The following is a 15,782-nucleotide window of genomic DNA, read 5'->3' as shown; positions in this document are numbered from 1 at the left end:
AGTTCAACAGCTGAGTCATAATTTTTTCTCAGTCCCACACACATGCACTCGCTCACTCACTTACGTCATCAACAGACGCCGAAATTATCAGCTGTTTTTCCAAGGATGAATAAATTCTTTTAATGTCCTTCAGCGAGTTTCCCCAGGGATGAGACCTAGTGTAATCGAATTTTCATATTATAAACCTACTATGTTCTGAATTTCGTGAGAATCGTTAGAGCCGTTTTCGAGATCCGGTGAAATACAAACATATAAACATCTAAAAATTTAAACATCTAAACAGAAATTGCTCGTTTAATAGTATAGGATTTAGAATACCTAAACTTGCCGACATTATATATTGTATGAATAAAATCGTTCCAAATTTGTATGAATGTTTACCAAGATTGCTATGCAATATTCTTTTGCAATAAATAATTATCAATGATATTATTATTCAACTTTTTATAAATAACCTTAACATTTAAAAAGCAAAGCCTCCCTTACTTATCTTTTAATATCCTATTGAAATATGTGTCATGTAGTTTTTCCTGATGTAATGAAGTTCTTTCTAGTCCTCCCGAACAAGAACGGGTGCACTGATAGTCTCAAAAATAATATCAAAAAGATACTTTATTTCTATTTTAAAGAGATAAGAAACGATGGTATATATTTTTACAATATTATGAAAACAGAAAGAATTCCTCTCAAGACCAAAGGTAAATAATGTCCTTTGGAAGATTAGAATGTAGAGGTGCGTACAGATATACGCGCCGCGAACATGAGCAATTCACTTTTAATCAGCTGATTATATCTGTATTTTTACAGAAACAGTACCTAATATACAGATATAAAAAGCTTGGCATCAGCTGATTAAAAGTGAATTGCACATGTTCGCGGCGCGTATATCTGTAAGCACCTTAAGATGTGAATTTTATTGTCATACACTGACTAATGTTAAAAACTAAAGAGTTGAGAGTTGGGGTACTTTGGGGGGGGGGTCATTAAACATGGATTGGGGGGCATTACACTTGAATTGGGGGGGGGCATGCGCCATTGGCCTTGGGGGGGCTGGGCACCCCTGATAAAAGCCATAAGCCTGCCTTGAAACCTGTAAATGAAAGATAAGTACTCTTAGTTTATAAGTTTTATATTTTGGTCTAGATTTGATACAATAATTTCTGAGTTTTGAGAAAGCTTTTGAATCTATTTTTGATGAACGTATCAAACATATTTGTAACCTGAATAATGTTCAATCTATGTTCAGTCCATGTATGATTATTTGTTCTAGTGTAAACTGAATTTTTTCAAATCATTTGAAAATTATAATTTGATTTGCTCTGAACTGGACTTCTTATTCATAGGCATTAAATCCATTCATGATTTATCAAGATGTTAGTATAACTGGAACCGATGACTTTCCTTGGGTGATAGGTGAAATACTATCAAACCTATTGGACAAAATTGGTAGCACGCCAGTATGAAAGTAATTTACACATTTGCGTTGGAACACAGCGCATTCCAACAATAGGTAATGTCAACGTTGAGGCCAATATTAACAGTAGGGCCTCTTTGACTTCTCAACAATTAGTTGAAGAATCTTTTTCTGTAATGGCATCGTAAATGAATTATTGATCCTGTAATCTGTAAATACATGTGAATGAAATACTGTATATTGGTTATGTAGTGCATTATGTAGTGCTGCCAATCAGTGTTGTAAATTCAAACTCAACTAAAAAGTGTTAGCCTTAACAGTAGGCTAAGTGCTGTAGCATGTTATTGCAAGAACAAGAAAACTACTGTATTCTCTTCGTGAAAATATGAATTGCAGTACAAAATAGTTTTTTCACCCGGTCTTTTTGAAATAATATCATATTCATTATCTCATTGATGAATGAGTTTCATGCATTTTTATTCCTAATATATCTTCTTGTCGTTTTATTTTTCCATATTGATATAACTTAGTCAGCGTTCATTCTTTGTGTATTTCAATAATATTAGATCAAAATGTTTCACGAGTGGTTCAGGTGTGCCCCAGGGGAGTAATCTTGGGCCTCTTTTGTTCCTTTTACTTATTAATGACATTCTAGAGTGTATAAAAACAGTAATTGTCTTATTTATGGAGATGATGTTAAAATTTATCGAACTATACAAGATGATCAGGACTCTAAGATGTTACAGGAGGATTTGGGCAGGTTGAATGATTGCAGTGAAAGAAACAATCTGGCATTAAATGTGAAGAAATGTAAAACTATTGTCTTCACTAGACAGCGACAGATTTTTGCTGACTACAAATTATTAGATGAACATCTTGAAAGAGTTTATGTGATTAAGGATTTGGGTGTCTATAGACTCCACTCTCACCTTCAGAGATCACATTAATTTATTACATCCTTAATAATTCAAATAAGATGCTAGGATTTATCATGAGAAATGTCACACACTTCACAGACATTGATTTAATCAAGATGCTGTATCTAGCCTTGGTGAGAAATAGACTTGAGTATTGTGCAGTTGTTTGGAGTCCTTATCAAGAGATATATATTAGTAGTATCGAACGCATACAAAATGAATTCCTCAGATTCATGTATTGCAAGAAGTATGTACATTCATGCCCGTATGACTGACTATTCTATGAGGTTTCTGAGAGTCAGTTTTCAAATTATGTCGTTGAAGAACAGGCGGGATTTCATATAATTAATTGTTCTATTTAGAATATTGAATAATCATTTAGACATTCCGAATATTATCGAACTCTTTAGTATCTTTGTTCCGTTAAATAGACCTAAATTAAATTTGTTTTTTGCTTTGGATAGAACATACACGGTACATCATGCAAATTGCTTCTTACAAAAAACTGTTAGATTGTACAATTCTTTGAATACGATTCTAGATATATTCACTGATAATATGTGCAATTTTAGTGAAAAATGTCATCAAGCTCTTAAATTATAAATGCTTAATCAATTTTGAAGACCATAAAAATTTAAATTTCAAATTCTTCTTAAAATAGGCTTTCTACCTATTCTCTTTTTTCAATTAGTCTATTTTTTTATTATTTCTTCAGTCTTTTTTCTATTTTCTATTGTGTCTTGTGTTATTTGCTACTGTAATATTACATTTTTTCTCGATTGGAATCGAATCTTCAATTCGAGATCTATAAAACTTTATAGTAAATATCAGAGTCATCGATATACGGACAACTTTTTGACTGAGAATTTATTGTAAATGATTGTGTTGCATGTTCAATGGTATCACTGAAAAAACAAACTCTGTAAACAGAGTTAACAAAATTAACAGATAATATAGAGATGGTATATAAAATTTAAAATAACAGTTTCAAAATAAAGTTTTATTGAGAACAAATATAAAATGTGAATTCTAAACTTGTAATTTATAATTTTTTTGGTGACTTGTCCGTAACGTCGACACTGGTTTGAGGGGTCTACAAAGCATTGCTCTGTTCCTTGTAGCTAGGCTTCCTTTCTTCTCTCTAAAAATATGGCTGGCTGCGTGTGTTGTAATTTTGTGCTCTCTGAATATTTTTCTGTTTAAGTGAATTATTAATGTTTTAAATTGAATTTTGAACAGTTTATAGTGTTCTATTTTGTCTATAATTTGTTTCTTGTGTATACAAGCCTATAGCCATTGTTTTTCAACTATATAAACTGGATAAGTATTTAGCTTGTAGTGACTTTAGATGCTTAAACATGTAAGATATTGTTCTTTGTGTATTTGTGTAGTATATTGCCAAAATTCTTCTGAAGATTATAAGTTCATTTGCTCTGAAAACTGGATTTCTCATTCATAGGCGATAGATCCATTCATAGTTTACCAAGAATCTATTACGTTGGAGCCGATAACCTTCCTTAGGTTAATAGGTGAAAATTTGCTATCCAACCGATTTAGGAGAAATTGGTAGCACAGCAAATGGTACCCCTGGTGGGACTCAAACTACAAAATATATCCCTGGTTATAAAAAATTATTGGTAGGATAGATATCTTGAAGATTTATGAATGGGAGATGCTGCTGAGTGGGAAATCGGTTCGAGAAAGTTCAGGTTCTAATGAGTAAATATTTTTTATGCAGTAGCAAGATGGAGAACAATAAAAATAATGAAGTTTTATCCAGTGAAAACATTCAAAACTTAGATGAAGAATCACAAGATTTAGACCTAACCTTAAACAATGACTCAAACGATATTGTAGCTGTAAGTGAAAACGTTTCAAATGTAACAATTCATGAGAAAGTAGTAGAAATATCAAATGAAACAAGTATGGTAGGAGCTAAAAATGATATAAATCTTATAGCATTCCTAACACAAAGATTTGATAATTTGAAACAAGAGCAAAATGCTAGGTTTGATGAGCAAAATGCTAGGTTTGATGAGTTAAATGCTAGATTTGATGAGCAAAATGCTAAGTTTGATAAGCAAAATGCTAAGATTGATAAATTGAAACAAGATCAAAATGCTAGGTTTGATGATATGAAGCAAGAATTTGCTAGCATAAGACTAGAGCAGGTTAGTATAAACCTTCTATTGAAAGATGCACATGAAACATTGAGTGATAATCATGAAGATGAAAACAAATTGAAGCATGATAATAGTAGTGTTAAGATACAAGATCAACTCATTCAAGTTTCTGACAATGTAGGCCTAGTTACTGTTGTTGAAAAAGTCAACCCTAATGAGATAGTAGAATTGAGTAAAGAAGTAGGTAGGGAGTTGTCTTCACTGAAAGTCAACTATCATGAAAGTGATATTGCTACATTGAAGGTTAGGAAAACTATAAACAAAGTGAATGATTACATGAGACAGGTTTCTGTGGAGGTTAGGAACAATGTAAACAAAATGAATCTTGCTTTGAATCAAGTTGATGAATTCAACTTTCAACTGAAAATTGAAAAGGTGTATGCAAAGCATTATTTAGTAAACATGACTGACTTTTGTGAGCAAAATGGCTTTGTTGAAACAAATTAACCCATGAATAAAATCATGTTCTTGAAGAAAACAAAGCACAAAGTCTCCATTGATGTGTTAGTATTCAAAGGTTGTTTTAAGTTGCTTACTTACAAGATGATGACAGTGAATCACATGATGAAAGGGTATTCCCCAGCACACAATGATTAGGAATCCTGTGTTATGCCGGGATTCAGAATAGCATAATCGCTACGCAGTGTATGGTAAGAGTCCATAATTGTGTCTTTTTTCTTTCCTGTAGCCTATTTTTCTTGGCCCTAAATCTTTTCAAATTTCGATTCTTTCCTGTCTTTGTGTAATGTTCAGTAAAATTCTTCTATGATGCATATCTTAACCAATCTTGTCCATAGTCATTTAAATTTGTATTCTTCTGAAATAATTTTGGAAGTTATAATAGTAGCTTATTTTCCTAATCTTTAAATTGTTGATAAAACTTAACTTTTCTAAAATCTATCCATTGTAGTGTAAATAATTGTTTGCTTGCGGTATATTTTTTAATCATGTATTACATATTTTAATTATGTCTATTTTTTTCAGGTATCATATTAGGTAATTAGGTTTTTCAGAGCAAATTATGTCCCATGTTCTCATCTTTCATTGCATATCGTGCCATAAGCCATATGTAATTAGGTTATAGTTTTCTTCTGGGCTTTTAACCCATTTTGCATTTTATTTTTTTTGCTGTCCAATACTTTGGATTTTTGGTAGACAAGTAGGTGTGATTCTTTTAGAGGTGTGGGCGTGAACCACATATGGCTGGACTCGATTATCTGACCTACTTGTTTGCGATATAAAAACTTTAAGACTGCAACATCAAATGTTTGTAAAAACTTTTGCATACTTTTGTTTTTGTGGTCCGATACTAGAGTCTGCTATCACATTGCCTTACAGACATCTAGGAACTCTCCACCCAGTCACAATAGTCAACATATTTTTCCCTTCACCAGTTGTTTTTGTGGGAGTGATAGCTCACAATTATAACAAATTAGAGTCATACTTGGAATTTACAAAATTCCATAGTAGTATATTTTATTAAATATACTTCCTTATGAAAGTTCAGTACTGACATGTAGGATAGGCTCTAATTAATCTTTCTCTTCTTTGTATTATTTAGGAAATTTATTTACCCAATTTTCTTTTTCTCTTGTTTGTATTTTTTAGGGAACTTATTTACCCATTATCCATCTTGATCATCTTTGTATTGTAATCTTGAAATGTTTGTATTTATTATACAGTCTTCAAATTATGAAATTATTTAAAAAATAAATGGTTCAATTTAGAACATGCTGAAATCTATTCTTATGTATAAATTCTTTTGTTATAATAAATAAACTTTAAAAATTGAAAGTATTAATGAATTGTGTAGCCATATATATGAGATGTATTAATGAAAGTTAACTTGAATAATGTTTTCATTGAATAAAAACGTCTTGTTATATTATTAATTGAAATGAGTTAAAGGTTAAAAAATTCTCTAAAGTTTTTGTAATTGATGTCTTTTTCTAAATTTTTTAAAATTGTTTATTCTATAAATTTTGATATGATTGATTATCGTTTGAAATGAATGCTGGAGTGTATGTAGAAATTTTAGTGGGGTTTGCTGATTAGAATTTTGCTGGTATGTGATTGTTTTTTGAGATGGAAACCCATTATTGCCTAAAGAAGGAATAACAGAGGTTATGACTTAGAGAGGCAGTAATGAGAGAATATTTTTTGTGTTGATTAATAATGTTGATTGCCATAGATGCAAAATAATGATTAATAATGTTGATTGCCATAGATGCTGTTTACTTATGAATATTGATTGCCTTTGAAGCAAAATATTATTGATGTTTTGAATGAATTCTTGTTTAATGATTGATAGTAAAGTTTTGTCATGAAATGTAGTTTGTGTTTAGAACATTGAAAAGTCGAAATAAACTATAGTATCCAACAAACGATGATTAATAATATTGAATAATTTGCTTTTTATAAAATATTTGAACAATGAATAAATGGAAATGAAATTATTTTTTTTTCTAGTGAAAATTTGTAATTGATGTCTCCAAATTTCACAATATATGTATTGCTGACTGTATAATAAGATGTTAACAAATTTCATTTTATATTGATTATATACTTAGAAATAATTTTCATGTGTATTAGATTGTATTGATAGCCTAATCAAAATTTTCTTTTTAGTTTATAAGCATTTTAAGATAACAGGTACAGCACAGACATTAACATTGAAATAATTATCATGTGAATCTCGAAATCGACAACAAGTGAACGCCATGAAAAGTGTTAAGAACATTTGGGTGATTTTCGAACTAGTGTGACTCATCAATTGAATAACAACACCAATAACTACGCCACTATCTACGCTGATGTCTACACCAATAACTACGCCAATATTTGCTCTGATGTCAATATCTACACCAATATCTACGCTGATGCCTACACCAATACCAATGCCAATAACTACGCCAATATCTACACTAATATCTACACCAATAACTACGCCAATATCTGCTCTGATGTCAATATCTACGCCAATAACTACACCGATGCCTGTGCTGATGCCAATGCCAATATCTACGCCGATGCCTGCGCCGATGCCAATGCCTGCGCCAATGCTGATGCCAATGCCAATATCAACGCCGATGCCAATGCCGACACCAAAGCATACGCCAATGACAACGCCAACGCTTATTGCTGACCTTGTATCTCAAACTTCAACACTATCACATTACCTGGAGGTAATTGCCATCCATGTTCACGTTTGCAACTTTGAATTCAGAATAACAGTCACAGTATCATGAAAGAATTGATTCAAAAAATCCTCTCCCAAATTATTCCTGTATGCAGAACTCTAAACCTTGAAAGCTGAAAATATCAAAAAACCAAACCTTACCTAAATTAATCCTCACCTAAATTAATCCTGTATGCAGCATCTATCTCTTTTCCGAAAAACAAATTACATTGTCATTTCAAGCCTGAAATGTACATTGTATAATTACAAATATGATACAAAATTTACGTGACTCTGTATCGAGTTTGGTATGCAGCCGTCTACTACAAGCATGAGGCAATGCTAACTGAGATGTCACCTGTATCGAGTTTGATATGCATCAGTCGACTACAAGTATCAGCCCAACACTACGTGCATCCAGATCAGCCCAACACTACGAGCATCCGGATCAGCCCAACACTAACGTCATCACACTGGAGTTACACTTAACTGAAAATCATACTGAGTGCCTTAACGGACTGTTTTCCAAAATTTGCATCGATAAAATCAACCGCGTCAATAGTGAAAGAAATGAACATTTTTTGATTTATTGAAATTTTATGTGAAAATTAAATGTAACAATTCATCAATTCATTTAAAAAAAAAAAATAATAATAATAATTTTTTTTTATTCAACATACTAAATTTCTTTTATGCAATAAAAAATTGCATTTTTCTATCTATTAAATTCATGTGCAATTTCAAAAAAAAAAAATTCTTTATATATTAAACTTTCTGTTGAGATATTTTCCTTTAAATTATAAAGCTAAATCAAAAGTAATTTTGATATTCTATACTTTGAAATATTGTTTGGAAACATATAACAAATGCTATTGATGAATTTTTATAATAATTTTCAATATTATAGGACAACATGTAATGTTTTTATAAAAAAAATTGTTACTGTTCTCGAATTTACAATTCAAAATTTTCCATTTGGGTCAATGTAATTTTTTCTTTAAATTTTCAAACAGTAAAATTTTTTATGTCAAGAGGGGGGTATTTGTAATATTACATTTTTTCTCGATTGGAATCGAATCTTCAATTTGAGATTTATAAAACTTTATAGTAAATATCAGAGTCATCGATATACGGACAACTTTTTGACTGAGAATTTATCGTAAATGATTGTGTTGCATGTTCAATGGTATCACTGAAAAAACAAACTCTGTAAACAGAGTTAACAAAATTAACAGATAATATAGAGATGGTATATAAAATTTAAAATAACAGTTTCAAAATAAAGTTTTATTGAGAACAAATATAAAATGTGAATTCTAAACTTGTAATTTATAATTTTTTTGGTGACGTGTCCGTAACGTCGACACTGGTTTGAGGGGTCTACAAAGCATTGCTCTGTTCCTTGTAGCTAGGCTTCCTTTCTTCTCTCTAAAAATATGGCTGGCTGCGTGTGTTGTAATTTTGTGCTCTCTGAATATTTTTCTGTTTAAGTGAATTATTAATGTTTTAAATTGAATTTTGAACAGTTTATAGTGTTCTATTTTGTCTATAATTTGTTTCTTGTGTATACAAGCCTATAGCCATTGTTTTTCAACTATATAAACTGGATAAGTATTTAGCTTGTAGTGACTTTAGATGCTTAAACGTGTAAGATATTGTTCTTTGTGTATTTGTGTAGTATATTGCCAAAATTCTTCTGAAGATTATAAGTTCATTTGCTCTGAAAACTGGATTTCTCATTCATAGGCGATAGATCCATTCATAGTTTACCAAGAATCTATTACGTTGGAGCCGATAACCTTCCTTAGGTTAATAGGTGAAAATTTGCTATCCAACCGATTTAGGAGAAATTGGTAGCACGGCACTACCTATTTATAATGTTTCTTCCAAACTATTTTTATTGCTATTTTTCGTTTTTTCTTTCTTACTAATTTAGTTTCAGTTTGTGTAAACAATTGATTTTCAATGAGGCTTGTTTTGGCATAAAGCTGTAAGCCTCTATATGTTGTTTTAATTTTTCTATTGATGTAAATAAATAAATAAACTTGTGATTTCAATAAATGTATTTGATAGAACTTGATCAATTATTTCGAATTTAATTCTTAAGTAACCTTATGAGTTTTTCAATGAATATCAGCCGTCTGACATGTGCACTTAATTCTGTATGAGCGCCTATGTCACCTAATCTACTTCATTTAAATTATTTAAAACGCAATCCATTGCAATAGCAATCTTTATATTTATGCAACGCTTATTTTCGTTAACAGAAATTCATTGTTATATTTAAGAAGTTTATTCTATAGTTTCTATCGAACTCACTTCTTCGTAGCAGCTAACATGAAGCCTGTTTCACACCTTGCTTATTTATTAGAGTAGAACACATGAAAATAATCCATTAGAAAGTGGCAAAAAATCCATTACATCAGGTAGCCTATATTATGAAAATATAAACTAATTTTTATTTATAATCAGCTAAATTGGCTACGTTGTATCAAGTCTCAATGGACTATATTCAAGCGTTTTACTCTAGTTGCTGATGAAATAGTAGTATCAGTAGCTTCTAGGAATAGCAGCTAATAAACTATAACTTATGTCAATCATGCTACTCATAAAACAGTAGCCTGTTATATTCCATTATGACAGGCTCAATAGTACCTAGTTAACGGGCTACTCAACATGATAATTCAAAAAACACTTCATTCACATGGGCTACTTTTTAAATTAATAAAAACAATATAAAAATCTTGAAGCACCCTTTATTTAAAAAAAAAACTTTAAAATAGTTCAACAACTAGTTTCGGTGATCACACCATCGTCAGGTTATAAACCTGAACGATTGAAACTAGTTTTTGAACTATTTTTAAGCTTTTTAAAAATAAAAAGGGTGCTTTTATTGTTTTTATTATGCTAATTCCATTATGCTGTGTATATGATAGAATTTTCAGTTACCGTACATTTGATCGAATCAACTCGATAATCAATCAACAGCTGATCGGATACCAGTGCATTATATTGAATAATACTAGGTTCATCAACAATATTGTTGCATAAAATCAGTTAATCTTGAATCTACTTTAACTCACTCACGATTATTATTGAATGGACTTTGATGAAATATTTTATTTCAGTCTTACATCTAAAAGGTTTTTATAAACTAAAAGTGGAATATTAATCATTGGATTATCAGGATTAGCATAAATGAGTGAGCCGCCTGCAAGAAAAACCATGAAATTAAACTTGATAACGCACATCAGAATTATGGATATAGAATATACACCTATATGATTTTCTATTTTCATAGAGTTTATCGCAATACTTTGAAAACAAATACAAATACAATCTTGAGTCAATATATTCAGTGACTATAATAATACGAGTATTATGATATTGACTTCGTTACACACTGCAGTCATATTTATCCATTACAGATGCCATAGATGAATAGATCTTTGGAAAAGATCAAACAGGTTTAGAAAGAGAGAGAATGATGTGTGGGAGAGTAGCGGTGGCGTGATGTATAGTTTGAGCATAGTGCGATCTTGAGCGTGCGTGCGAGAGGTAAGATTGTGACGTATACTACATTAGTAGGAAGAGGGGAGCGCGACAAACTGGTTTAGAAAGGGTAGAGAGGGATTGATGTTTGGGTGGGAAGTGGTGGAGTGATGACGCGGTGTACACTCTGAGCATAGGTCGGTTCTCGCATACTACACGTTGAAACGTAGAAAAATCTACCATCAAAATATTATCATGAAAAAATAACATTTTTCCCGCTATTTTGGGAAACGATAACTGTATATCTTACAGTATTGAAAATGACATTCAAAATGAAAAACAATACTGAACAATTTTATTATATTCAAAATTCTCAATGTTCGAGTATAGGCTATTAACCCTCCAGTAGAACCTCAACACAGTAGAACCTCTATAATTTGTAGCTTACGGGACCAAGCATTTAATACGAATTTTGGAGGGTGACGAATTATATATCAAGCCTTGCAATATCGAGGCTGATAAAATAAAATACGAAAAAAATATATCATGGATACTGATCCCATAATTACCCATAATTAATTCATAATATAGCCTCTATGAATGGATATTAGAAAATATTGTTAAATATTAATTTGACATACTTGTAAAAGATTTCAGAGATCAATACAACTGTTCATGAGCGAGTTCTTTAACCAAGGGTGTCTCTAGTTATATTATTATATATGAATCCATAGAACTTTAAAGTTCACTCCGTATGGGTAAATAATTCACAATCAGAATTCAAAATCCCTAAACTAATAATACCAATTACTATAACGTTATAGGTATTTCTATCACAAGTTATATTATCTAATACGTGTAGGCTATGTTGAAAACTAACAATAGAGAGGCAGACAGACATTAACGATAGCGAGTTGATGTAAAATTTGTATATTAATCAGCTGAATTCGGGGCATTAAGGACAGTCTATGTGATAATTCTCAAATAGCATTAGCTGTTATGAATAAATGGGTAAATTGTGGTAATTGCATGCAATTAATATTCCAGCTTACTAATGATAAATCACAACACCCTTTTTCCCGATTCACTTCATCAGTTGATGTGATTTTCGGTGTCCTCATCACTGGAGTTATTAGTTACTGTAGCATAATTTTCGATGAACTCATTACTGGAGTTATCAGTTACTATGGCATATACGGGGGTCCACCCATCCTTGAGAAATGGACTTTGTAACCTCCTTCTCGTGCATGAGGTAGGTAGGTAGAGCAGTTTATAAAAAGAACACATAGTCGAGATATTTCATCTGTAGAACAGCTGTTTTGACGACTTTAGAAAAAATCATCGAATTTCACAATTTACACAAAGGAAAAAGAACTCTGAAAACAATTATATATATACACATATACAGTAGTCTGATCGTAGTTTCAAATATGTTACCGCCAATCGTCATTATGTTATTCCCCTAAATTATTCCTAAATTATTCTCGTTTGAGAATGAGGCTTACAGTTCAATGAGCAAGGAAAGTTGTGTGAGTGTACCACACTAGTCTCTCTATCCGACCACCAGGATCATACAGATGGACAACGGCAGAGAATTTGACAACGCTGGTATACATGATTTTCTAAAACTTAATGAAGTCGAACCTTATATTACCCCTGGTCATCCAGACTCGCAAGGGTTAATTGAACGAACTCACTCCACTCTAATTGAACTTTTAAATTCTATCCAACTTCAAAATAGAAATAATAGCACTGAAACTAACATGAAAACGGCCGTGATTGCGTTCAATAACACACTCAATTGCACCTTAAAAATGACACCAATGGAAATAACATTCGGCATCTCTGAGAAATCGTTTCTGAATAACTCTACAGAACAGCTTATCACTGAAGAGCGTACCAAAGAGTATCACGATAGGTTACAGCTTATACATAGATTGCTAAAAGATAAGGTAGAGATGGAAAAACAAACTAGGACACAATTATTGAATAAGAATAGGGAAACAGACATCGAAATCACCCAGGCCCCATTTATTAAAACAACCTTCAATAAAAAGAACAAGCCAAAATTCTTCCAAGTACAATATGATAAACAACAAAATGTTGTTACAAATCCGAGAGCAATTCAAAAACGACCATTGAAAATGCATCCTAATAGGATGAAACGACCACGGAAAATAGTTGAAAAGAACAATAATAAATTAGTTTGAGAACAAGATGCTCCTTTGTGCTGCTGCTGTCAACTATAAAGTAACCGACCAACCGATCCAATCATGTGGCTTTACAGCACCAGTTCCAGCACACCACCTAACAACTCAATGGCACATACACATACATCCACAACATAAGCATTACACCACTACATGTTCAACTAACACATATTGAACACTGTCAACCTTTTAAGAGCTAACGATAGTGATAAGAATCGTTGTAATATCTTACGTTTGTATTTAGATGATAATTAAGCTTAAATTTGATCATATTCATATAAATAATCTTAGAATGAGAGAGGTCTCATAAACGGACTTGGTTCCGCAATAAGCTGGATTACAGGAAATATGGACGCTGACGACAAAGCGAAATATGACAAAATTTTAGAGAAAGTGCAAGCAAACGAATATCATTTAGAGCATAATGTCGAAAATCAATTGTTAATCAATAGAAACTTGATACACAAATTTAACAATGGGATTGATGTCATTCATGCCAACAATGTCAAGCTAAAATAGCTATTTATGTATTAAGAGCGTAATGCGTGACTTTATCACTTGCGCCAAACATTTATCACGCGAAGCAGAGCGTGATAATTTTGCAAGAGTGATAAAGAAGCATTTTGCGCGAATTACATACAAAATTTTTTCAACAACTACCCAAACCTGTTAAATTACTTATATCGGCGGATTTACAATTACCGACTTTTTAGGTTGAGATCTGACTTTTTGGCGAGCTGCTTACCATCAGCTGATTAGCGAGCGTAAAGAAACTCTTCTGCGCATACGCAAATGATAAGCGAGCGTAAAGAAAATCTACTGTGCATGCGCGGATGGTTGGCGAGCGAAAAAGTAGATTCTCCTCAGAAATAAGCTGTTTTACGAGGAGAATTGAGTATGTAAATTTTTTTTACGCGCAGTTGTAGAAAAAATTATTTTAATTCAATCACCACTCAATTCACTTCAATAGAGCTAACTCAACAACATTCTTTCTCATTCAACACATTGACTCTCATAAATAAAATAGATGATATTATGGTGAGCTTAGAATTTTGTCGACTAATCATAATCCATTCAAGTATTCTGTCTAGAAACGAATTGTCTTTATTAATTCATTCGGCTAAATTGTCTCTCATTTCTGATGAACCCGAAATTTTGTGGCAGCTAGGGTCTGCACATTGTCATGTGAAACATGATTTCATTGAGTATTTTATACAATTGCCTTTGAGATTGCTTTTTCATGCCTATGAGACATTTTTCTCCTATCCAGTCGTAAAAGAAAATGAATTGAGAACAATTGTTGAACATCCGTCATTCATAATTCGAAAAGATAACTCATTGTTTGCAGGAGATTGTTTACTAATAAGTAATAATATTATTAGTGTAAGAATATGTCTAGAATAGTTAATAAGTGTGTAAGTCAACTTTTAGACGATAAGGACCCTAATGATTGTAAATCTTTAGACTGTGAGATTCAACAGCTGCACTCAAGAAACCATCATTCCGCACTCGCCTACGGCTTGTGCGTAAACGTTTCTTTCGGTGCAGCATAGTGGCACTTTGCGCACTAGTTGCACAAATAACAATTTATTGATTCTGTATGCATTTTAGTGTGATGTTACTATAATTATAAGAATGTCCTAAATATTTATTTATAATCTACAGATGTGGACCAATCAGTCTAAAAATGTGATGATATGATGTTAGGAACTCCTGACTCATATCTAATATTATTGTTCTCATTCAAACAACTGATTAAAAAATAATTAATTTCCATCTTTCCAGATTTTCAGAAGAGATTGTAAATATAAGGTGAGTAGGGAATATTAGGATAGATTTGTAAAAATTAATGTATTAATATATATTAATAAATTGCAACTTGAAAATTATATAGAATATCAAGACTTTTTATTTCTTTCATTAAAAAAACACCTTGTGTGACTAATTTGTTTCAAATTTTCGATGTTTTTTCCTTACATGAAAAATCACTGTTGTTGGGTCTAGTCCAACAAGGAAAGTTCAGACTTGATCATTGTTGAAGCATTGTCCAGATGCTGCATTCCAGATCTGACTCGACTAGAATTATAAAAATTATAAAGTACAGCATACAGCATTGTAATATTCAAGAAATAGATTGAGAGTCATAAGAAATTATGATTGAACTAATGTGAATGATTGTGCTCACTATTAAATTGATGAAATCTATCACTTTATTTTTTAATTACAAAATATAATACAACTTATATAAAATATAAAAATGAAAAATATAAATGAATGTTTAAATATAGATAGAAATTCAAATCTCAGTACCCTTTTAAATTATTCTATCACAACATGTTTCGGACATTAATGCCATTTTCAGACTTGAAAATGGCTTCAATGTCTGAA

Source organism: Nilaparvata lugens, unplaced genomic scaffold (genome assembly GCF_014356525.2).
Source record: "Nilaparvata lugens isolate BPH unplaced genomic scaffold, ASM1435652v1 scaffold1768, whole genome shotgun sequence".
Classification (NCBI taxonomy): domain Eukaryota; kingdom Metazoa; phylum Arthropoda; class Insecta; order Hemiptera; family Delphacidae; genus Nilaparvata; species Nilaparvata lugens.
Note: the sequence above shows the minus strand (reverse complement) of the source record.